At 42.5% G+C, this 25,042-nt stretch overlaps 1 protein-coding gene and 1 long non-coding RNA gene across 2 annotated transcripts in view; one reads left to right on the forward strand and one right to left on the reverse strand.

Moving 5' to 3' along the window:
• The window catches only part of LOC144329008 (uncharacterized), a 41,703-nt gene extending 24,073 nt beyond the window's left edge, over positions 1-17,630 (reverse strand). The window contains exon 1 of the long non-coding RNA XR_013394422.1: positions 17,074-17,630. This is a non-coding gene — a long non-coding RNA (uncharacterized LOC144329008). The remainder of the gene's footprint in view (positions 1-17,073) is intronic.
• WNT5B (Wnt family member 5B) overlaps positions 1-25,042 on the forward strand; it is a 130,959-nt gene that overhangs the window by 1,452 nt on the left and 104,465 nt on the right. The window lies entirely within an intron of this gene.

Genomic DNA, 25,042 nt, shown 5'->3' on the forward strand with positions numbered 1-25,042 from the left:
AGCCCTAGGCACTGAGGCTTTTACCCACAGCGCCACCCGCGTCCCTAGATGAGTTCTTAGTCTGATGCAAAAGGGCTACTGTTATAAGCCTGAGGAATACTCAAGTGCATTCAGGGCTTCCCATACAAATTTGTTTGGCCACTGTGGGAACAAAATGCTGGATTAGATGGGGTTTTGGTCTGACCCACCAGTTCTCTTAGGTGCTTAGAGTGGGAGGCTGCTTTCCCCCACCCTTCCTGAAAGACGCTGCAGCCGTTGTTGTTGTTTTACCCCATCTTTATTGCAGGGAGTTCAAACCTGTGATTACTCAAGGGACTGGATACCACATGTTGGGATTCACAAGTGGGAAGAGTGGTGTTGCACTTGGGTCCTGCTTGTAGGCTTCCCAGAGGCATCTAGTTGACCCCTATGAGAGCAGGATGCTGGACTGACTAGATTGGTCATTGGTTTCACTTGTGTAAAAATGATGACAGATAAACATTCTAGGCACAGCTCTCAGATCGTTTGACATCACCTTGCAATGGAAGCAGATACTGTAATGGGTTTGGTATTGAATAGTGGGAAACTGAACTGATGTATTACCAATGATATTGGAAGGCTTGCCACTCAGAGCATCTGCTTTGCATGCAAAAGGTCCCCAGTTCTCCTAGTAAGACTGGGAATGTCTCCAGTCAGAAAACCGGGAGAGCAGCTGCTGGTCAACATAGATAATGTTGAGCTACATAGATCCAAGAGTCTGACTTGAACTTTATTTCTGTTACCGAGTACTGTTTCCCTCCTCAAATGCTGAGCAGGCCTGGATCTCTATCTGTGTGTCAGGGTTGGAGTCAGGTGTAGGTCAGCAACAAAACAATAAATCACCCGAGGGCAGTGACCGTTAACTCCTTATTCAAGGGAAGCAAACTGCAACCTGTGCCTACTGGTCTCAGTAACCCTTTCCAGGCGGTCTTGCCCCAATGAAGCAGTTGTGAGGACTGAAGGTCCTCACTTTCTCAGTGCCCACTAGGACTTCTCCCCTCCAGGGTATTTCCTACATGGTCTCAGGCTGTGTCTGTGAACAAGCACCTTATATTCTGCCCATTTCATTTCTCTGGGGGTTCTAGGAGACCAGGGTGGAGAGGAGCTGGTCACCGCAGGAGGGGGAGACTCCCTGGCTTCTTCATCAGCCTGCCTCTCCTGGCCCCACTCCCCCCTAGTCCCCGCTTTGGCCTCGGAGTCTAAATTATCACAGCCTCTTCCTGTTCACTAAACCATGTCACCTCTTCTGCTGCGGATGCCTCGTCCTCCCAGTCTGCTTCTTCTCCCTCTATCCACTCATTGTTGTCCCACCACCAATGCCTGGGCTCTGAGCCTTCTTCCCCTGGGGGTTCCCTGGCTGGTGCCTCCCACCACTCCTCTGCATCCAGCCACTCCATGACACTGTACAACATTGCAAAATGGAGCAGAACAAGAGGAAAACTTATTTTGAGTACCTAAAGTGAACTGAGGTCGGAGACGGCTTTGTCATCTATTTATTTGTATTGGATGCAGCAGAGCAATGGAGAGAACTCAATGACACCACTTCCCACCTCTTTTCCTTTTAAAGTTTTCATTGTTGTCAAGACACCTTGTTCACTGTATTTCGGTATGACACTGCTTACTTTTCCGAGCATGTTTAGGCGTGACACTAGTGTACAGTATTTGAGAATTATGTCACGGCAGAATGTGTTACAGTCTGCAGCTGTGCAGTTAAGCGTCTGGCTGAATTGTTTGGGTATGTATTTAAATTAGCGTGCACTTTCCAAAGAAATATCCCCACTGAAGCCAGCCAGCCAGATCTAATTTCAATGTTTGTCAGCTTTGGCTGCTCATAGTACTTCTGACAGTGCTTATATAAATACTATGCTTTTCATAGGGGAAGGTCGGTGGATACGTTTCAATAGAATGGTGTGAGACAAAACGGACCCAAACATGACTATCGCAGGCCAATTGACCTCAGCAAACCCAGCTCAGGGAGAACAAATGGCTGGTGGTTTAATTCTTTGTTGACAAACCATGTACTTGCAATAGCTCCAAAGGTGCACATAATGCACACACAGGCTTCTGGTGACTATTTTCTGGTGACCCTGCCCTAGCTTGTGCTCCAAACTGGACTGTTGGGGCAACAGCATAACCACGTCTCCACCCAAACTTAAGTACTCACATCTGATGGGTCATGTACAAGCAACGTGTGACTTCTCCTACACAGAAGTTGTCACTGTGCCCCTCCTAGTCCTGGGGGCCAGCAAGGGAGGCATCCCGCCCTTCCTCCAGCCCCAGCCCCTGCTCCTGCTCCTACTCCACCAAACTCTTCCTCATCATTCAGCCTTGGCACAAAACCCCATAAATCACTTCCTCCTTCCGCTGCACCAGCCTCTGGCTCCGCTGCCTCCACCACACGATTCTCAGAGCCCTGCCGTCCCTGACCCCAACACCTGACCATTTCAAAGGAGAGTTGCGCCTTGATCCTCACTCTCTTGGGTATTTGCTGAAAGGCTTTTACCTCCTGAGACAGAGACTCAAGGACACCTCCTGGAGCCTGAGGACACTTTCATAGGCTAAACTGGGGGCAGCTGGTACTGGCAATCTGCTTGCTGTTTAACTTTTCTACAGTGTCCCAGAGTAATGGGTGCTCCAGGGCATGACAGGACAGTCAACTCAACTCAGTGATACCTTGGGCCAAGTAGGTACCGGGTTGAAGGTGCCAGTTACTGATGCCACCTCTGCCTATCAGGGAGTGAAGATTATACTGTCAACAAGAAGCCACAGTCAATCTGTATTCCCAGGGTTCAGTGCCATCTTCATCTCTTAGTCTATGGCAGGCATGGCCAAACTTGGTCCTCCAGCTGTTTTAGGACTACAGTTCCCATCATCCCTGACCTCTGGTGCTGTTAGCTAGGGATGATGGGAGTTGTAGTCCCAAAACAGCTGGAGAGCCAAGTTTGGCCATGCCTGGTCTATGGGAATCAAGTGCAGTGAAACACAGTTACTGTATATCCGACTCGGGGCTGAGTTTCACCATCTTGAGGTCCTGGAGCAATCTGCCAATGCATGTAAGCATTTTTATTTTATTTTTAAGATGAGAATATTGATGCTGATTGCCACAGAGCTGCTTCTATGCCTGGTGAAGCGGGCTTTACTCTTACAAAGACCTAAAACACCCAAAGCAGTGCTAGTTTGTAAATGAAGAAGCACAAGTGAGCACTTTAAGAGAAAATGTGGAGAGACAGGGCTGTGTTTGCATGTCTGCTGGAGATGGGATGCCTTTCCCACTTAATGCCGGAAGGTGTAAGCAGCACCAGTTGTTTTTGTTTACCTTTGGAGGCTTTCAGGTAAGCTTGAGATTTGCAACAAAGACAACTAAAAGCCTGAATTTGCATTTAATCCTAAAGCCAACATTCTACCTGATTCAGACCATGAACTGGGAGAGTGTGTTTGTCTTTTCTTTTCTTTTGGCTTTGATTTCTTACAAGTTTGTTGTCATTTATAAGGATTTACAGGAGACCACAATGTTTGATAAGACAATTGGCAATAAACATGTGACAGTGACACACCTGTCTGGGAAATGGGACAAGATTCTGAAGCAGAGAAAGGGGGAGAGAGTTTTTTTAGCATTTTCATTTGCTTCATGTATCCATCACAGCGTCCAAAGCATCTTTTGAATTTTTAATTATAGAAGTCTAAATGAATCACCACCATGAGTACAATTTTGTCATGCCATTTAAAAAAATGCAAGCGATTGTCTCAGTTTTACTCAGCTGAGTTTGGCCTTTGAGACAATGCACTGCTGTCTCCCATGGGTGTGAACACACACCACTTAAACTTTCCAACGAAAGGAACATAGCCACTTCTGGATAGTGTATGTGCGGCGCCAGGTTATGCATATTTTCTAAGATGTAAATTCCACTATACTCAATTGGACTTACTACCTAGTAAGTCTGTTTAGGATTGCAACTGATGTAAACAAAATCTGCTCCTTTTCCCTTATGGGGTATCCAAGAGCCCATATAGAGTCCTTAAGTGGGTTCCCTATTGGTAGGAGAAAATAACAGAGGCCAACCAAATATAATTGAGAAGCAAAGCAGCTAGTAAGCCTGATCTTTATTAAACTGTTGCAGCAGGGTCCTCACCACATGCAGGAGGGAGGAGGAACCCAGAACAATGGTGTGCAAGCCCTTATAAAGACTTTTGAAATTGTCCACCCTGTAGCCCAAGACCACCCACAGAAACATCATACATACATCACAGAAGGAGGCGGTCTGCAACAGAAATTCTGTCAGGATATGTGGCAATAGCCAGTGATTGCTTACTTGGGCAGCCTGGCCATTCTTTTGTGATGGTAAATACTTTAATTCCTGAATCCAGGTCACAGGCTCACCCTTAAAGTAATGTTGTCCACCTTTCCAGCGATACAGCCAATGTGCTGAAAGACATTAATTCAGCTTTGAATGCTCAGTAATCTGATTTGTACATGAAACATGTACAAAAGAGAACCATATATCCTAGCCTGAGCTCCTTGGGGAAATGATCAAAATTGTGCCTAGCATTCAAATGTTGATGAAGAATCCACCTTGGAAACACTTATGCTGAGTTTCACAATCATATCTTGAGAGGCAGTTGAAAGTATGTCTAAATGGGCAAAGTAATGCCAAAGCAACATTTTATGGTGCACCATCTTGATTCAGAATGGTGTCTGACATACAAGTGTCAATGAAGACCACTGTCCTACCTCTTGAAACCTCATGCCAAGTTTGGTCACAATATCTCAAGAGGCAGCCGAACCCATAGAGAAACCCATAGAGAAGAGTTGGATAGGCAGGCAGACAAATAATTTTCCAAAATACAGTAGATAAAAAGAGCCTGCTGGATCAGGCCAATGGCCCATCTAGTCCAGCATTCTGTTCTCACAGGGACCAACCAGATGCATGTGGGAAGCCCAAAAGCAAGACCTAACCACAACAGCATTCTACCCACTTGTGATTCCAAAAAAACTGGTATTCAGGTACATACTACTTCCAACAGTGGAGGTAGAACACAAGTGAACACATGATGTTCTTCCCTCCTTCCACCAGTTTATCTTCACAACACCTTTGTGATGCTCAAGGTCACCCAATGAGCTTTATTGCCTGAGCAATAATTGGAACATGGGTATCTCTGGCCTAACTCTTGACACTCTATCCAGTATACTGCACCAGCTATAGTGTAGCTAACAATATATATTTAAAGTAATTGTGTGCATTTCTGTCCACTTCTTAACAATGTTTTTGGAAATTCTGCGTCTAGTTGGAGTAAGTCTAGTTTTTCTCCTGGGACACTAGTGTAATGCAGAGACTGCTCTTGCAGTGAACCCTCTGCCCCAAGGATGGGAAACCTGTATCCCTCCAGATGTTGTTGGACTACACATTCCACCATCGTGGACCAGACCATTGGCTGGGCTGGCTCGGGCAGATGGGAGCTGGAGTGCAGCAACATCTGGAGGGCCACAGGTTCCCCTTCCTTGCTCTTCACAAGGTTAAAGTGTGTGTGGTTCAGGGTCTGAATTGGCTGAAATGCCACATCTCCAAATAAGTGAATGTGCCCTTACTAGTAAGCTAAGCCCTCTGTTACTCAACAGCTGCCTTCCTCCATGCCTCTTCATGACTGTGAGCCAGCCATCTGCCCTGCTTTAGCTTATTCTGAACAATTTTTTTGCAAACTCAGGGTTTTCCTGTAAACTGTGTGCAGCTATTAATTTGTTTGCACGTCTATACATTACAGGCATGTTTCTTAGAAACCAGCATGTCTGCGGGATATAATTACTGTGCTTTGCATTTGGTTCAAGTTCTAAATGTGGGAACATTTATTTTCTTCTGAGTAGAGGATGTATAATGACATGCATTGCTTTTATGGGCATGTGCGTTACTTTGCTAAGTTACTCATGAGGAGGTAAGCTAAGAGTTGTACTGACTCTCCCAAGCAAGTGCTAATAAAAGCACTTGCTCATACACCACTCCAAACTGTAGGTACTGTAGCTCCTTTAATGTAGGCTATTCTAGAAATAATGAAAATATATTCATTGGAGGTGGATGTGGCATGTTCACTCTTTTAGTATCTAAAATAGCCCATTTCAGTTGATTTGTTCTCTTCCTGTACACAATGGACCGACTGTATTCTGTCTCCCACCTCTTCCTCCTCACCGTCCATCACTGTTGCCCCTGCATGTAGTAGCAACCTGACTATCCACGCTAGCAACTAAGAAACTTAATCCAAATAGTTGGACAAGTCTTAACATGCAAAAAACCTCACCCTTTTCTAGCCTGTAACCACCCATGGATTGACTGAGGTGGGATTTGTAGCTGCACCCCGGAACATAATATCTATGCTTATATAATGCCATCTGCATTGTTTTATGTTGATACATAATCTATAAGCATGGATCTGGCACCACTGTAGGATGAGAAGGTGTGGTTTATAGATCACACACAGACCTTCATTTTTTTTTTTTTTTTAATATAATTTTTATTGGATTTTCAAAATTTTAATACAAAGCAAAAAAGAAAGAAGAAAGAAAGGAAAAAAAGAAAGAAAAAAGAAAAGAAAAAGAAAAAAGGAAAGTAAAAAAAAAAAAAGAGAGAGAAATAATCACAAATAGATTCTTTCATAACCCTCTTTCATTGACTTCCCCCCACCCCCGCCCATGCATCCCAATTTTCAAACTTAATTCAGCAAGTTCTTGTTTCATTCCTTAAACCTCTTCTTATTATATTTAAACTTAATTCCCTTTATTAGGCCCAACTTATTTATCCCATTTTCTTATATTCCTTAAATTCTTTTTCTAAGATCGATCGAGGTTCTTATACCATAAATTTCCCCATTTTCATGCTAAAATATAAGTCAAAATTATAAAACTCAAAAGTCATAAACTAGTTTTAAAACTTTCTATTTTCCCCCTCCCTCCTTGTCCGGATATCTGTCCCTTCCTAGGTATCTGCCCTCTTATAAGTCTCCTAGCCCGGATTCCTCACATCTGAGGCCTCTAACACCATTTGAGTCTCTCTCTGCCTGTTTTGTTGATAATCCTTCTTATTGATCTTCCAGTCTCGAGGGATGTCCAATACAGTCTCTTCACCTTCTCTCCAGTCAATCCTAATTGAAAGGACTTGCTGCAGGGGTTCTGCCAAATATTTCCTTAAATCACGTTCACCAATGCCAGAAAAGAGGAGGAAGTCCCAGTTATATTTCTTCATTATTTCAGCTTCCCATCTGTAGTGTCCAAAATCTTCCTCCTTTACTTTTCTCTTTTCAAAATCCATAATCCAATAAACTTCTCTGTCCCCTTGCTGCATGAAGTCCTGTTCCTGTACTTTTTGCCCTCCAGACTCCTTGTCCTCCAACTTCAAAGAAACTTTTTCCAGTTCAGCTGCAGAATCTTTCAAGGTCAAATCCTCAGTTCCATCAGTAGAGTTGCTTGTTTTTGAAATCAAAGCCGTGAGCTGTTTGTCCATAACTATCTCTTGCTCTTGTAGAATTCCCACGAGAAAAAGGGCTCTTTCTATTTCCGCTTGTAATTTTCCTTCTGCAGCCATTGTAATGTCTCTGGTCTCCCCTAGGGGGATTGCCATTTTTTTTCCTTTTATCAACAGTCTATTACTTTGTTATTACTTGTTGTTACTTATTTTCCAGCCACTTCTGGTTAAATGTAACACCTTTGGATCAGAGAGATATAAAGATACAGTTCTTGTCTTGATTCCGCTGTTTGACAACTCAGATGACAGCTGTCAAACTCCCTTTCTTTCAGGCTAGGCTAATGCGGAACACTCCCGGATCCCGGGTGGGGGTTCCCAAAAATTTTCCCAAATACACCTCTTCCTCCAGCACAACTTAAAAAGACAAAAAAGAAAAAAAAAAAAACTTATTTTCACAAATCGATGGAATCTTCTATCCGTCCCAAAAGACAACGATCTTAGGCTTTCACTCCTTGCTTCCGATCGTGCATGCAAGGGGGGGGGGTGCGGACTTCCTTTTGACACAGCCCCCCCGTTCGCCAAATTAAAAAAGTTAATTTCTTTTAAAATCCAAATTTCGTTTTACTCACGAGGGTGTTTGTTTCAGTCCAAATGTCAGGAAGAAAGTTGACGCTCTCCGGCAATGGCTTGCGGCTTCGCTCCACCGAGGTAGCGATCGACTCTCAGCACCACTCCACTCCTCAGACCTTCTCCGCAGCCTTTAAAAAGGCTCTTCGACTGTCAAGGAGGGCGCTTAAGGTGCCCACCGAGTCACCAGGTCCACAGGTATCCGCACCTGTGGTTTCTAAGGGCCCCCGCGTCGCCGGCGCGGCAAGACCCGTCCTCGATGGAGCCGATTCCCTCCGGAGCTCGGAGGGAATCCGCCATTAAACCGATCGCGTCAACCCGGAAGTCCCACACACAGACCTTCAAATTAGGGTTCAGCATTGGAACTCCTGTCCCAAATGAGTTATTCAGTGACCTCCCCAGTGGTTCTGTAGCTATCTCCTTCCCTTACTCTGCCGATCTAGACCAGCAATCAAGTCTCCTTCACCCACTTAATTCCTTTCCTTTATTGCAACATGCATTTGTACCAGCAATAGCAAGAACAAGCCGTAGCTAAATACTAAATGTTCTCTTCAGGTTCAGACTCTATTAGAGTGTCCTACCTATGAACGCAGGATAATCCCTACTGGATCAGATCAAAGGCCCCTCTAGTTCACATTGGCAGAACATGAGGACAACAGCCATTTTCTGCTGCAGTTCCCCACAAGCTGGTACTAGGGACAGACTGCCTCTGATCTGGAGGTAGTATACAACCATAATATACTGTTTATAAAGCTCAATGTAACATAGATGGCACTACATGAATAAAGAAATAACCATGGCTAGTTGCTACTGATAGCCTTATCCTCCATGATATCTTCCTTCTTCTTTATATACATAAAAATGTAAAGCGGCCATCTCACAACCCCCATTGGAAGATTCGTAATGACTTATTTCAATCCTGAATTTGCATGAACTCAGGGTTGGGAAGGGGAGCAGATGAGAGGGCAGATTTTAAAATGGTAGTTTTATACAATAGCATGCCCCACCTTACTCCTCTTTTTCTAAACTAAAGAGGATAACCTTTTTCAGACTGAGTCCCAAATTATGGGGGCCCTTGAAGGCATCTCAGAAACATTTTTGCATCACAGAATCACAACGGAGGATCCATGGGGCTTGTCAGTTTTTGGTGTGTTTTTTTTAACTCATTCTGTTCTTCTCATTAAACATGCCAACTCTTGAATTTGGTGATACCTTGCTTGATTTATGGTATTCGTTCTAGCTAAGCTTCTGTTACTGTGGTTTTGAATAATCCCCAATGTTCTGGAAAGAGCTGACCCTCTTGACTTTCCTGCATTCTTAACTCCAGATCATTTACAAACAAGTTGGAGAGCACTGGTCTCAAAACAGATCCTTGGGGGACCTCACTGTTTATAACCCTCCATTATGAGAACTGTCCATTTGTTCCTACTCTCTACTTCCTGTTCTTTAACCAGTTATTGATCCATAAGAGGACTCTCCCATGATTGTTTGCTCAGGTGTCTTTGGAGAAAGACTTCGTCAAACGCTTTTTTGAAAGCCCAAGTAAACAGTGCTTACTGAATCCCCCCTATCCACATGCTCATCCAAAGTCTAGTGAGACAGGAACAACCTTTTCAGAAGCCTTGTTGAGACTTCTTCAGCAAAACTTGTTCTTCCATATTCTTGATCATTTTTTAAATAAGGCTTTCCAGCAATTTATCTAGAACAAACATTAAACTAAGCAGCCTATAATTTCCTGGATATCTATCTATCTATCTATCTATCTATCTATCTATCTATCTATCTATGTGAGAACATGAGAACAGGTCTGTATTATGTATTTATGTGAAATAAGAAGCTGCATAATTGCAAGTGCGGCAAAGAAGAACAGCAGTATGTTTGCTCACTTCCCAGTTCTCTTGGCAGAGACCAGTCTTAGGGACCAGTTACATATTTTTGTTAGCAGATCAGCAATTTCACATTTAAAAACTCTCAGATGGATAGCATCTGGAAGCAGTGATTTGTTCATAAGAATTTTATCTCTTGTCACAACTATTTGTATCAGTTCTTCAGACTCCCTTTCTTTAGAAGTCAACTCAAGCACAGTATTTGCCCTACATTTTTTGCCGTGAAGACTAGCAAAATTATTCATTTGGTTGCTCTGCAGTCTTCTTTTCCTCCTTTAGCACACTTTTAATTCCCTTACCATCCAGTGGTCAACCATCTTCCTACCCTTCTGAAGCCTTTAAATATATATATTTGTTATTCTTAATTATTTTAGCAATACACTCCTGTAATAATACCAATAGCAATGCATATAGCAATGACAATGACAATACATTAATAATTCGGTATTATTATTTGCATCCCTTTTGCATTTTTTGTCAGCTTGTATTACTTTTATCAAAGTTTATGTTCCTTTTTGTTCTCCTCATTGTAAGCAAACTTCCATTTTCTGAAAGAAGCCTTCTTGTCTCTAATCTATTAGCTTCCTTGACTCTGCTCATTAACCATGCTGGCATTCTCTTGGAATTAGTGGTACATTTTCTAATCTGGGGGTATCCACTCCAGCCGAGCTTTTATTATTGTGATTTTGAATAACATTCAGTGGTTCTGGAGACAGCTGACCTTCTTGAATTTCCCTTTCAACTTCCTTTATACTGATCTGTCGTAGGATATATATTTTTTAAAGAAATACTATATTTTGAAATCTTGAGCCAACTCTACTATAATCATAGACACTGTTGTTTTCCACATTATCAGAACATAGATTTATCTAATTCCTAGTCTATGTGTGAGTTGCCCATTATTCCACACTATCTCTTTTTGAGGCCTCTCTGATTTCATTCTCCATCTCAAGAATACCCTGAGCATTTGGGGCAATAGAACGACAGCAGATCCCCATCAATCAAATTGAAAATTTTAAAAAGTGTTGATGTTAATGGAACTGAACTTTCATTTCAGAAGGAAAGCACCTTAGATAACTGCTGTAGCATAGTGGTTAAAGACTAGGCTGTGAATCAGGAAGTCCTCAGTTCAAATCTTGCCTCTGCTAGGAAATAATTAGCTGGCCTTAAGGCAAGCCATTTTTTACATCAATCCCCTCACCCCAGTAGAAGCTGGTCAGTTTGGGAGAAAGAGGCACTGCCCCACCAACCTCAGTCTACTCTCAGCTAGTCATCATGTGGCTGCCTTCTTACACCCTGCCCATGGAGTGGCACCGCCTGTCAGCTTCCTGCTCCTCCATATTCCTTGTAGAACTCATCAGGGAGGAGCAATGGGGCAAACCTGGAATTAATTGACTTTGCCTGTCATTTGGCTCTGGCACCATCTACTGTTGGCCTCCCTGCCTTCTGCCCTGCCAGTCCCAAAGAGCACCAGGCACCAGCGCCACTGCTTCCTCCCTGTTTGCAGTATGAGGGATAATACTGAATTGCCTTACAGGGTTGTTTATAAGTATTTAAATGAGATAATGCATGTTAATTACTTTGAACCCTCGCAAGTGCTTTACAGATGTTAAGTATTATTATTATAGGTTCTATTCAACTAAGTTCTTCTCAGGGTGGACCCACTGAAATAAGTGAACCTAAGTTAGCAATAAAATAAAATAAATTCCTTCCAGTAGCAACTTAGAGACCAACTAAGTTTGTTATTGGTATGCGTTTTCGTGTGCATGCACACTTCTTCAGATACACTGAAGAAGAAGTATCTGAAGAAGTGTGCATGCACATGAAAGCTCATACCAATAACAAACTTAGTTGGTCTCTAAGGTGCTACTGGAAGAATTTTTTTTATTTAGTTTCGACTACAGCAGACCAACACGGCTACCTGTAACTAAGTTAGCAATGCCCATTAACTTCAGTGGGTTTTCTTTGAGTAAGCCTAGTGTTAGATGCAACCCTGTTTATTACACATGTGGGGAGAAAATGCAACAACACTCAGTATATTAAGAAACAAAATTGTGGATAGAGAGAGCCAGCATGGTGTTAGTGCTGGACCAAGGACCTGCCCTGCCCAGCCATGAAACTCATTTGCGTGGCCTTGGGCTAGTCAGTCTCTCAGTCTAACCCAACCTCAAAGGGTTGTTGTGCAGATAAAATGGGGGGGAAGATGGCCATATACACCATCTTGAGCATATTGGAGAAAAGGTGAGATATAAAAGCAATGAATACGTAGTAGAGTATCTTTATATATCTATATCTATATCTATCTAATCTATATCTATATCTATATCTATATCTATATCTATATCTATATCTATATCTATATCTATATCTATCTATCCATCTATCTATCTATCTACATATAAACATAGAACATGGATTCAAGTATGATTAGGATCTACTTTTGCAGTTGATGAGCTAAATGTACACTGTGTGTACAGTCTTGTGTGCTTAAACAGATAGACCTTGTCTTTTTAATTTTTTTTAATGTGATTCCTCTTCCTCCATCCAGCTTGTCTTTTGGGGACACAGAACTGCAGTGGGAAAGGGTGGGACAGCACAAGGATTACCTTTGTTTAGAGGGGGAGCTGGGAGCCCAGTTTATAAGCACAAGAGCACACACAGTCTGGCCAACAGACCCTCAAGCTCAGGAAAAGTCAAAGGTCAGTTTGGAAAGTGATTTATCGCCAGCCATTCACTCATGGTTTCTGAGAACTGAGTAAAAGGCATAGGGCAGAGAGGGAGAAGGATACGAATCAGAGGAAGAAATGAGGACACAGATCACTTCTGTGTGCTGTTTAACTTTACAGGACTTACCCCCACAACACACACACTTAATGACAGCAATAAAAACTGGGGCCAGCCTATGACACCCACTAAGACTGTATTATGGCATGCCAGCCATCTTAAGTTGGTTAAAGAATCTGATAAAAGCCTAGATCAAGGGGTCTTAGCCATTTGTGTGCCCAGCCCCCTTGGCCAAACAAAAGCAGAAACAATACTCCCTTATTTGAGCCGACGACGTATAGCCTTTTCTATACACAAGGCCTCACAAGAGCCTATCAAGCTGCCTTCTGTCAAGTCAGACTTTTGGTCTAGGTAGCCAAGCTCTGTCTACTCTCTATAGCAGTGGTTCTTCAAAGCCTTGGGTGGAGATCTCTCCCCTGCAACTTAACAGTTCAACCTAGTGCCTTCCACATGCAGGGTATCTGCCCTATTACTGAACTATCCGTCTCGTCTACTGAAGGTGGGTGGCAATGCATTAACCACCAAGGCCGCATTTAGATTGGTTGCATACAGCAGGGGCCTTCTGAATGTTGTTGGACTCAGCCCCACTCAAAATGTTAAATGGTCAAGGATGATGGGAATTGTAGTCCAGCAACAATTTGCAGGGCTGCGACTTCCCCATCTCTGGGTTACACTCTCTTTTGCCCCATATCTTCTTAGCCCTAGCCACTATGCATTGGTATCAGTATAGGTATAGGTATTGTAAGCCTGCAATTTATGCACATTTAACATTCAGCTTTATGCGCTCGGCAATTTATTACTTTTTTTAAAGAAGTGAGCAGAAAGGGGGGCATCTGGGGAGACAGACTTTGGCAATCCCACCTGCCATTACACCCAGTGTGTTTTGACTAGAAGTGATTTTCGCTTTAGGCACAATCCCCGGAGTGTAACCCCTGCGTAAGCTGCGGGCTTACTGCAATGTGTGTGTGTGTCCCCTGTACTGCTTCCAAAAATGCCTAGGCTTTGGCAGGTCTTCAGGGGAATGGAATTCCTCGGTTGGTGGCTACCTGCCAAAGAAGGCTCTCTGCTCATCCTTGTGGTCTTGATTTGGTAAGCTGAAGAGGGCATCCCCAGTCACTCTTAAAGGTCATAGTGGAGTGTCAGAAAGATAAGGGCAGCCTCTTGGGTATGCTGGACCCAGGCCATTTAGGGCTTTGAATGTAATCCCTAACATCTTGGATTGGGTCCAGAAAGGGATAGGGAGCCTTTGGTCTCTCATTCTGTTTTACATACAGTGTTTAACTGATCCCTACAGTCCCAAGCATTGGTAACTTCAGAGCACTCTTGTCACTTATCAGTCTTTGCCCAACCATGAGACGTATAGTACATCTGTCTATACAGCATACATTTAAAGCTCCCCTGCAAAGGTTGAGAACTGTAGTTTACCCTCCACAAAGCTGCAATTCCCAGCACCCTTAACAATCTACAGCTCCCAGGATTCTTGAGGGGCTGGATGTGCTTTAAAAGTATGGCCTGCAAACAGCCTCATCAGGAAAAACAGGTTATATGATGTGATGTGTACTTTGAGCAGTGTGAAAGAGTGTTTTAGATGGAATTCATTGTCACAAGAGGTGGTGACAGCCGCTAGCTTAGACGGATTTAAAAGGGCAGTAGACAAATTCCCCATTAATGTCTACTTGTCATAGAATTGTAGTGTGGGAAGGGACCACAAGGATCATCTAGTTCAACCCCCTGCAATGCAGCAATCTTTCACTGAAAGTAAGACTCGAACCCATGACTTTGAGATTAAGAGTCTCATGCTCTACCACCTTGCTACCTCCAGGAGGCAGCTTGCTTCCAAATTATCAATTGTTGGGGGACAACAAAGGGTAGATGCTGTTACCCTTATGCTTTACCTGTGGACTTCCTGATTGGCCACTGTGGGAAACAGGATACTGGACTAGAGAGGGATTCAGCTGGGCTCTTCTTATGTTTAGCATTTTTGTTCACTTTCATTTTGCTGCAAAAATACACCAAACTGACAGCGTGGGAAGCTGCCATTCAGCCTTTCTTATGTACAGCTTGGTTATAGAAGCACTCCTGGTGGGAGCCTTAAAATAACCTCAGAAATCCAGCAGTGTAAGGACTTCTGTCTTGGATTTTTGGCCAAGTGTTGTGTGTTGTCAAGATAAATTCTGCCACTGCGTGGATAAAACCATCTCTCCACACTTTTATACCTTGCTTTTTATACCACAGTTACTGCATCACTTGTTGAATTTCCTTCATTAGCTCATTCTTTTCATTTCAGTTGTCAAGGGACCAAAATATTTCCTTTCTGTTTTGCTGAGGAACAGGGGGAATGCCACATATTAACTGGCAGACTCTACAGACTTTCTAGTAAGCAGAGGATGTGTGGCTTCACAGTTATAACAGAGATGGGGAACCTGGTGCCCTCTAGATGCTGCTGGACTGTAACTGCCATCATCCTTGATCAATGGCCATGCAATGTCTAGGGGGGCACAAATTTGCTTTTCTCTGTGTTAGAGTGCTTGACTTTGACTTGTGAAGAAGGGTGAGTTTGAAGCTCTGTTCAATCATGATTACCTGACACGGTGATTTACTTAAACATTGAGCCCTTGGAGAAAAGACAAGGTAAAACTGTAACAAATACACACACAGGCTTGGTATAACACTAACCCATAGTTTGTTTAACAAACCATAAGTTAACAGCAAGTTGTCCCAAAGACATTTTTTCCAAAGTTTTGTTTGTTTTGCAACTGCTTTTGCCTAGTGCCTTTGTTGTTTGTTGAGTGTCTGAGATGTGGTGGTCAAACAAACCATGGTTAAGGAAGGGTTCAAGATTCATACATAATGCAATGCCATAGTTAAAACAAACAAATATTCATAAATCAATAAATCATGTCTTCAGGTCATGGTTTATTGGCAGTAAACTAACCACAATGAAGCTGCTAAGCAGGGTTTACACATAACACTGAGCCAGAGTTTAATAAAACCATAGTTTATTAAGTCATTATTTAGTGAAGTAGGGTTTAACAGGTGAAACAGAGGTGTATGGTAACATTCCTTCTTCCTTTCCTGTAGTCCTTAATGAAATACTGGAGAATTCCTGTCTCAGTTATGTCAGTTATCAAAATTGCTTGCTATCAAAATTCATTGTGTGTTCCCTGCTTAGTATCATGGTAATGTATCTCTAAATCTAGAGAGCTCCACTTTACACAAATGTTTGCTTATCCAAATGTTTGGAATATTCTCAAGGGCCATTTGGATAAACGATTCTGTATTTGTAATTGCTTGATTAAGGCTAAGCCCAAAGAAAATAGAAACCCAGTTCTCTGGATTCTACAAGAGCCATACATTCTTGGCAACGTCACAAGGAGGCTGTTTGGCAATTCTGCCTAGTCTTCCCTTTCTTTAGATAAACATGGATGGAAGGGCAGGACAAAGCCCTTGCACTAGACAGAGCACATCCTGTTATCTGAATGGTTTGTGAAGTCATGTAGCCAAAGAGAGGGACCTCAGCTCCTTGGTAAACCACAACCTTTGCACATATAGGAAACCAGATTCAATCTCCAGTTCAAATAATATCAAGTAAAAGGGTCAGGAAATATCTCTATCTAAGACTTTGGAGAGCCATTGATATTCAGAATATACAATAGACATGTAATTTTATTTTTCACAGCTGTTGGTTTTACTTATATTTTGATAATTTTTTAGGCTAACTGGTTTTTAACATTAAAGTTTATGACTATTTTAATTAACGTTTTATAGTAAACAATTTAGAGGTTATAAATGATTAAGTGGTAACTAAATCCAGTTAAATAAAATAAAATAAAAATAGATGGACTATTCTAAGGCAAGAATATCAAATACGATGCCTTCCCTATGTTTTTGAATGACAACTCTCATCAGACAGCATACAAATGTATACATGCTGATAACACCATCAGCATGAATACAACCATCATTTGGGGAACAGCTCAGGAACAGCTGAGCTTTGCATGCAGAAGGTCCTAATTTAAATTCCCAGCATTTCCAGGTAGGGTTGGGAGAGAATCTTCTCTGAAATCCTGGACAGCCACTGCCAGGCAACATAAAGAATACTGGGCTAGGTGAACAAATAGGAAGCTGCCTTATATCAGATTAGGTTCTATTCTTTCCTTGATTCCACTCCACAACACCAGTTATTTCCAAGAACTGCTTGGCAATTAAACTTCCCCACTGCACCCCACAGGTACACACATGCAGAAGACCCCTACTTGGGAACAAGAGAGGGAGTCATATGGAGGGCAGCAGCCATATTATATTATACATACCTTTATATTTTGTATGTAAGATTATTGCAGTGCCCTGGGTCCTGGCATGCAATCAATGTGAACTAAATGAACTAAGCCTTTGGGATGCTGTGTGTCAGCTTGATGGACTGTTTCCTCCAGGTGCAGAAAGATTCTACTTCAGAGCTGATGAATGCCTGATAAAAGACAGAGAAAAGTCTCCATCACTAGAAATGTGGTTAAATATTCTGAAGAATTGTACTAGTTTAGTTTGAGTAGCTCACACTATGGGTTGAATTCAAAGCAGTGCTAATGAGTCAATGTAAGCATTTTTACTTTCCTAGTGGAATGATCCTCATTCTCCTTCCCACCCCATCCCATCAGACTTCAGAATTGCCACCTCAAATGTTCCAGAATCATTTCAAATGAAGGGATTGTAAAACCACACACACACAAACATGCCGGCTTGAATTCTGCCCATTATAATCCAGTAGGATGACAAAAGTGTTTAACCTTAGCTTGATCATGCCCACTGTGCTCTCAAGTCTTTGGGTAATGAGATGTGTGCTTTTTAATTTTCTTTACACATCTAGAGGGGGTCCTTTTTGCTCCTCATAGCTATGGTCTTGCAACCATCAAATGCTGGGTTTATAACTTGTACATCAAGATTAATTTAAGTTGTATCAATGGGGGAAAGCGTATTTGTGTGTGCACTGATTAAAAGAATGCCGGCCTGTCCCAAATAACCTCAGTGTCTCATCACTGATGTTTCCCAGAACTGAGGCCAGACAGTTTGTCTTTCATTATGTAGTATTGTCTAAGAAACATTGTTTAACTGATATCGGATGGGAAACTGCGATGGTTCTGAGTGTTGTGCCTAGGGCATGGAAATTCCCATTAACCAAAGCAGTGCAAATTATATATAGCTAGTAAGATCTGTAGGTTACACAGCCCATCTTTCTTCTTGACTCCATCCCCCAAGGGTCAGTGAGGAAATCTCGTTGTGGAGAGTACACCACTTCAGCTCCAGTTCCAAGAGCGAAGGACCACCCGTTCTACTACATCAGCAAACAAGCTACCTTTGGCACTTAAAAAAGCATTAGTGTTAGGAACTGTCAGTCAGAATCCCACCCTTTTGTAGTCTGTCCTACATATTCAGGTCACATGAGCTTTTCTGCTCTGGGGAGGCTGACTGGTTCCCATGGGGTGGGGGGAGGAAGAAACTGGAAATGGGTTGTTTGCCAATTCAGATAAGGACCAGTTCTAATTGTTGGTGGTTGGTTTAAAAAAAAAAAAAATCAGCAACATGGTGGTGATTTAAAAGAGGCCTTCACTTTGTGTACATTTGCTGTGATGGAGTGAAGGGCATTCTCTTCCACTCCCCCACCCCCCAAATTCTTCAATTTTGGAAAACTTTTCCATTCTTGGAAAGAACTAAACTAAGGAGGGGGACTTGTGTCTCTCCCGTTGTTGCTGGACTCAAATCCCATCATCCCTCGGCCACAGGGTCAATGGTCAGGGCTGAAGGAAGTCAAAGTCCAACAATGCTTGGAATCTACCTATTCCCCAGTCCCTATCTAAATTATTTTCAACCTTTCCACACCTTGATGTTGCCATTTCCCAAAGTAGGAAATGGGGTATGTAGGCGAGTGAATGTGTTATTTTACAGCTGAACGCGTAAATCTGTCAATTTCTGTTTCTCTCAGTTTCTGATTTTTCCATTCTTAAATTCAGTTCTCCACATTTTCAGATCCATTTGTAATTTATTGTTATTTTTATTGTAATTATTAATAAGTTTTGAATAGATTTTATGTACGTAGATAGCTTTAATTTTATTAATGTTTAATTGTTTATTTAATTATTATTTTTTCTATGTTTTTAGTGATTCTTGTTTTTATCTGTAAGGGAAAAAGGCAGAGTATAAATAAATACAGAATGATTATATATATATATATATATATATTAAAGCCATATTGAAAATTCAACAGCATTTTAGTGTAAATTTCTCCTAAGCTATAAGTTACTGTATACAGTTTTGCCTAAGGTAATTTATTTATATGTAACTTTCACAAATATATCCATTTTTGTGCAAATTACTTAGCTAAATAACTGTATTGTACTGCAAAATTTGGTGAAGGGGGAATTTCAAAGGATAGCTGTGTTTTGGTTCACATATTGTTCTGGAAAGAGCGAATCAGGTAGGTTTGCTTTTAAATGCAAACTTAATTGACTTTTTCCTCTCATCCCTAACTGGGGCTCCTGTTTTCTCCCCACTATTGTAGGTCAGCTGTAGTGTTCTGCACCAAGTGCGATGTAGCCTTGGGTCGAAAAAGTTTCCCTTCCGCTGCAGTAGAAGATATATCAGGTGTTTGGCCCTCCAAATGTTGCTGAACTAGAGCTCCCATCAGTTGCAGCAAGCATGGACAGTGGCTAGGGAGAATGGGAGTTGTAGTTCCCAAACACCTGCTCTATGTGCAACATGACTAGAAGATAGAGTTTTCAGTACTATAATGAAGTTCAAAGTTCTGTCATACATGATTCTACTCCAGGTCCGTCCGTCCCCACCCCCAAAAAAACTGTCTTACTTTCAGGAGCCTAATTTGAATGGAAGAAGGGGTTGGAGTTGGAAAACCTTGCCAATCTGCTGAGAAGCACGCAGAAATTGACTGGTAGATCTCAATCTCTCTTCTGTCCACCCCTGTTCCATTGCTACTGGGAACCACTCTGCAAGGTCTCTAGCAGAGACCTTTTTTATCAGCCTATTAATCAGAGATTCTTTTAACTAGATCTGCTGGGATTGAGCCTGGAACCTTGTGCATGCAAAGTGTTTTGCTTTACCATAATCCAGGGAGAGAAACCAGGGACATGATGCAATATTAAAGGTAAAGGGACCCCTGACCATTAGGTCCAGTTGTGGCCAACTCTGGGGTTGCGGCACTCATCTCGCTTTATTGGCCGAGGGAGCTAGCGTACAGCTTCCAGGTCATGTGGCCAGCATGACTAAGCCGCTTCTGGCGAACCAGAGCAGCGCACGGAAACGCTGTTTACCTTCCTGCCGGAGCGGCACCTATTTATCTACTTGCACTTTGACGTGCTTTCGAACTGCTAGGTTGGCAGGATTACACACACCTTACTTCCTGAGAATCACCTCCAGTGCAAGGATTAAAGAAAACTGATATTGCAAGAACGAGATCCCTTCTGGCCCCAACCCACCCTCCCAGCCAGCCAGGCTCCAGAATTGTTTAGCCTTCTTGACATCTCTATCCAAGGTGTTCATCTGATGCTATGTACTCTTTAAGCCATGTGCCACTACCACATGGACCTTAGAACTGTAGAGTTGGAAGGGATCCTTGGGGATCATCTAGTCCATGTAGAGACTGGGGATCCTTTGCTATAATTATTGGTCAACCACATTCCAGGCCCAGGTCACAAGGCAAAGTTTGCACTATTTCCCCACTTTTGTTGTTTCCTGGTTTCGCTTTTACAGCCCATATGGGATTAGCTCTATGTTCCTGATGTGCTTGGGCTATCATTTCAGGAAGAATCCTATTCAAAGAACTGATAGCTGACTGGGTAGTCTAAGGGCATCAGCTGTCTACTCTGCCTACTATTCCTCATTGAATCAAAAGTTTTAAACAGCGGCCCTCTCTGTGTCTACAGAAAATGTTTTGTTAAGTTAGATTTGGACAAGCATCTCACTACTAGACATGTGCATATGCTGCAAATACTCTCAGGTTGCTTCCAGATGGCCTGTTCTCGATGAATGTTCATCCTGATCTGCTTGCAAAGTTTGAGGGAAAGTGATATATGTCTCCTATTTATTAAGCATTCATTCTGATTTGTTTGTGGGGATGTTATATTATATTGTTATTATTATTTATTATTATTATTATTATTATTATTATTATTATTATTATTATTATTATATACCATCCTATACCCGCATTTACACTTTCTAGTGCATTTCCCCATCACTTTCTGTATGGCAAAAGTTCATTAAAAAAATGTGCTGAACCTCCTTCAATGCCAGTAAATTTTAGCTGTGCGATTAGAACCCCATAGCAAAAACAGTGACAGTTGGGAAGCAACATCAGTAGCTTGCCCAGATGCTGTTAAACTGTCATCTTAGGCTGTGTAAGTCCATTCCAAATTACAAAAGATGTGAAAGCTTGCATTGACATGGAATGCTTTACAGTGGCTGCAATGCCTTTTGACTGGAGTGCATGCTTTTTTCCAATGCCTTTTGACTGCAGTGTAAATTATCCCATATTATACACAGTCCCTCCACCTAACTTGGCACAGTGCAACTCTTAGTCTACAGCAGTGTGATGATGATGGAGGCTATTGCCAACACAGCTGCAGAGTTCTGTGTTAATAGGACATCACCGCTTGCAATGCCATTGCAGTTTCATAGCTCTTGATTATGTGCCTGTGCAGTGCCCTATCCTACACTAGGCTGTTTAAATTGGCTGTGGAAACCCTGGCAAGAGATCTTGCTTCATAATGTGAGCTCAGTGTGCTTTGGCAGTAAAAAAAGTGGTGGAAAAGAAAAGCAAATTGATAGAGGATAAGTCTATGAATGGCCAAGATTGGGTGTCTGGCAAGACCTGCTTTTCAGCAAGTGGGTGAGGGATAGCAAAAGGCAGGTTGAGGTTGGTAGAAAGCATCCCATTTGTCCTCATGGACGAGCCTCTAGTGCTGGTTGGCTGCTGTGGGAAACAGGATGCTGGACTGGAATATGGAACTTTTGTTGTTGAACTACAAGTCCCATCCACCCCAGTAGGTATGGCCAATCTCTCTGCATTCCTGTGTTGCATTCCTGTATTAGACTGCTCTGGCAGTGCTCATCTTCTGTTCCCCAGCTTGCAGCATGGCTAATCTCAATACATTCAATACTCAATACATGTATTAGGTCATTCTACCTAATGTTTAACTTCAGCATGCCACGTCTACCTAAATTGTTTCTCGGCCAATCCTCAGAAAGCATGACAAATCTTTGGCCATCCTCTTCTTTCCTCAATCTTTTGAAAGTATTTGTAGACCCTTGAGGTATTGTACTCTATCCTCCTTAATCTTTTTGTCCCTTTGGGCTAAGCATACGCAGGTTCCTTCAGTTGTAACAGACTTAAAAACAAGATTTAATATATATATACTTAGTGGAAGCACACAAACAAATTCAAACATTTGGTGATCATGCAAACAAGCTGTCTTATCTCATGGATAGCCCCTTTGCTGTTACCCTGACAGCTGTGACTCAGCAGTGTAGGCCATTTTGGGGGTGAGTGAGACATAGGTTGTTGAGGTCCCCATCCCTAATGAAAATAGTCTCCAACCACTGTCAAATCACAAGTCACATCTGTCTCCATTGACTGATCCATAAAAATCACAGACCTGCTGCTTTGCAACACTTATCACAGCTTAAAATCATGGATCCAATGTACAGGTCCTCATGAATCCTCATATTTTTGTACAAGGCATCACCACAATTCAGGACAGTTTCAGGGTACACAAAATAAAGTACTTCTTCGCCCAACACACAGTTAAAACTATGGAATTCACTACCAGAAGAAGCAGTGATAGCCACCAACTTGGATGGTTTTAAAAGAGGATAAGATACATTCATGAAGGAGAAGACTATCAATGGCTACTAACCCTGATGGCTATGGAGGCAGTAATACTTCTGAATACCAGTTGCCAGAAACAACAGGAGGGGAGAGTGCTGTTGCGCATAGGTCCTACTTGTGTGCTCCCAAAGGCGTCTGGCTGGCCACCGTGAGAACAGGATGCTGGAGAGAGTGCTGACTTGGGAACCAGGATTCAAACCCCACTCAGCCATGAATCTCACTTGGTGACCACGGGCTAGTCCCTGCCTCTCAGCCTAACCTACCTCACAAGGTTGTTGTGAAGATAAAATGGGGAGGAGACGTATGTATGCCACCTTGAGCTCCTTGGAGGATATAAATGTAAATCTTCATCATCATCCAGCAGACTCTTCTTATGCTGAAAAGTACAATCAGTATAGATGTGATTTGTCTTATGTATAAATTATGAAGAGGATCTGCACCTTGCATGACTGTAAACTGTAATCTGATGGTGTTTTTGTGGGGGGACTTCATGTAAAATGCAAATTCAAGAGGATCCATTTTAATTCACTGCAGCTGAAAAGCAAAGTGTGTGTGCGCGAACAACTTTGTCTCGTTCTGTTATCTGTGGGGTGGAATGACTTGGAGGAGGTAGGGGCAGATGCACCAGAGGAGGAAGTGCCTACAGCACTTTCTCAAAATTCCAGATGTGCCTGTGGGCCCAGAAAGCTTGGCAACTGCACACAGTTCTTAAAACTACATGATCTTTTGCCCTACATGGAACTTGGCAATATTTAGCCAAGCTGCAACAGGCCCGTGAACAAAGTTCCCCTCTCAGATGCCTGGGAGCCAAAGTGTTAAGTTTCTGCAGACATGCATGGAGACCAACATCCCATCTCATAAAACACATTTACCTTGGGGTGAGAAAACCTGGCACCAAGCACTCGCTCCAGCCAGTGCAAAGCTGAGGCAATGTTTCCCTCTAATTAGCTGGTATTTGCTATAATAGCTATTATGTTTCTGGTTATAAAGTCCTGAGGACAATGGCTCCTTCTTTCTTTACCCAAGGGTTGGGGGGGGGGGGGATGAAGGAAAATCTGGGTTACTATTCCCCCCCCCACTGATTCCCCCCTCCCTTTTGCTGTATCACAAAAGATAGGAGGTTCTGCGGAAGAGGGGACAAGGATGGAAAACATGTTAGGCTATGAAGGAAACTAGACAAAGCCTTCAATTCTCTTCATTTTTTATTGAATCACTAGTATTGAGGGTGACCCATTTCTCAAAAAATATCACACAATCAGCAGTTCTACCTTGAGCAAGAAGTGAGGCTTGGAACCCAGACAGTGTTTGAGTTGAGAGACAGATGGGAGAAAATATCTATCAGCTATCTAATATCCAGTCTCCTTGATCAGTGCTCTTGATGATGATGGGTTGTATCCAACTAATGTTCACTCAGAATAGGCCAATTGAAATGAATGAACCAAAGTTGTGTCCATTCATTTCAATGTATCTACTCGTAAGTATGAGTAGCATTAAATGCAACCTGGTTATAGAAAATAATTAATATACTGTCTTCCGTATATGTAGTGTCTTATACCAGGGAAAGCAAAAATGGACAGGTCTCCCTGCCTTCAGGGAGCTTGCAAACTAAAATAGGCAATGGGGAAAGTGACAAAAGAACAGGAAGTTAAGGGCAGGGAGGGAAGGAAGTGGACAAATGACATCATATGTGCTTAAACCAGGGCTGGAGAACCTGTGTCTCTCCAGTGATAATTGGACTGCCATTCCCTTCACTCTTAAATAGTGGCCACTGGCTTGGAGTCCAGCAACGTCTGGAAAGCCAAAGGTTCCCACTCTTGATATAGTGGATATTACTGGACTTCAGCTGGAAAGGCTGGGATTAAATTCCAGTTCAGCCATAATGCTCAAAGGGTCGCCTTGGGCAAGCCACTATATCTGAGCCCAATCTACCTCGCAAGTTTGTTGTGAGGATAAAATGGGACAACCCCATGTTTGTTATCCTGAACAACTTGGAGGATAGAAATCAGCACTGGCCCAAGACATTTTGCTACCTGAGGTGAAGGACAGGATGGCATCCCCATTTTATGTACAGAAACCAACTACTGGCAGCTGCATCTTACTTAAATCATTGGCAGCTGCAACCTTTGCCACACCTGAGGGCAGCAGGGTAGTTTAGAGGGTTCTGGACAGGCCATGTGGCACACGCAGCTCTGTCCTCCAAAGAGGAATTGGCCTTGGAGCTGCCACTGCTGCTTCCCCCATCATCTGCTGCCTGAGGTGTTCACTTCATTCTGCCTAACAGTAGAGCCGGCCCTGATGGAAATCCATATCAATAAATGTTATTGCAACACATGCAAGCATGTAGCTTCCAGTTCCAGCACAATTAGAACAGAAAGTAATTTTATTTG

Source organism: Podarcis muralis, chromosome 10 (genome assembly GCF_964188315.1).
Source record: "Podarcis muralis chromosome 10, rPodMur119.hap1.1, whole genome shotgun sequence".
Taxonomy (NCBI): domain Eukaryota; kingdom Metazoa; phylum Chordata; class Lepidosauria; order Squamata; family Lacertidae; genus Podarcis; species Podarcis muralis.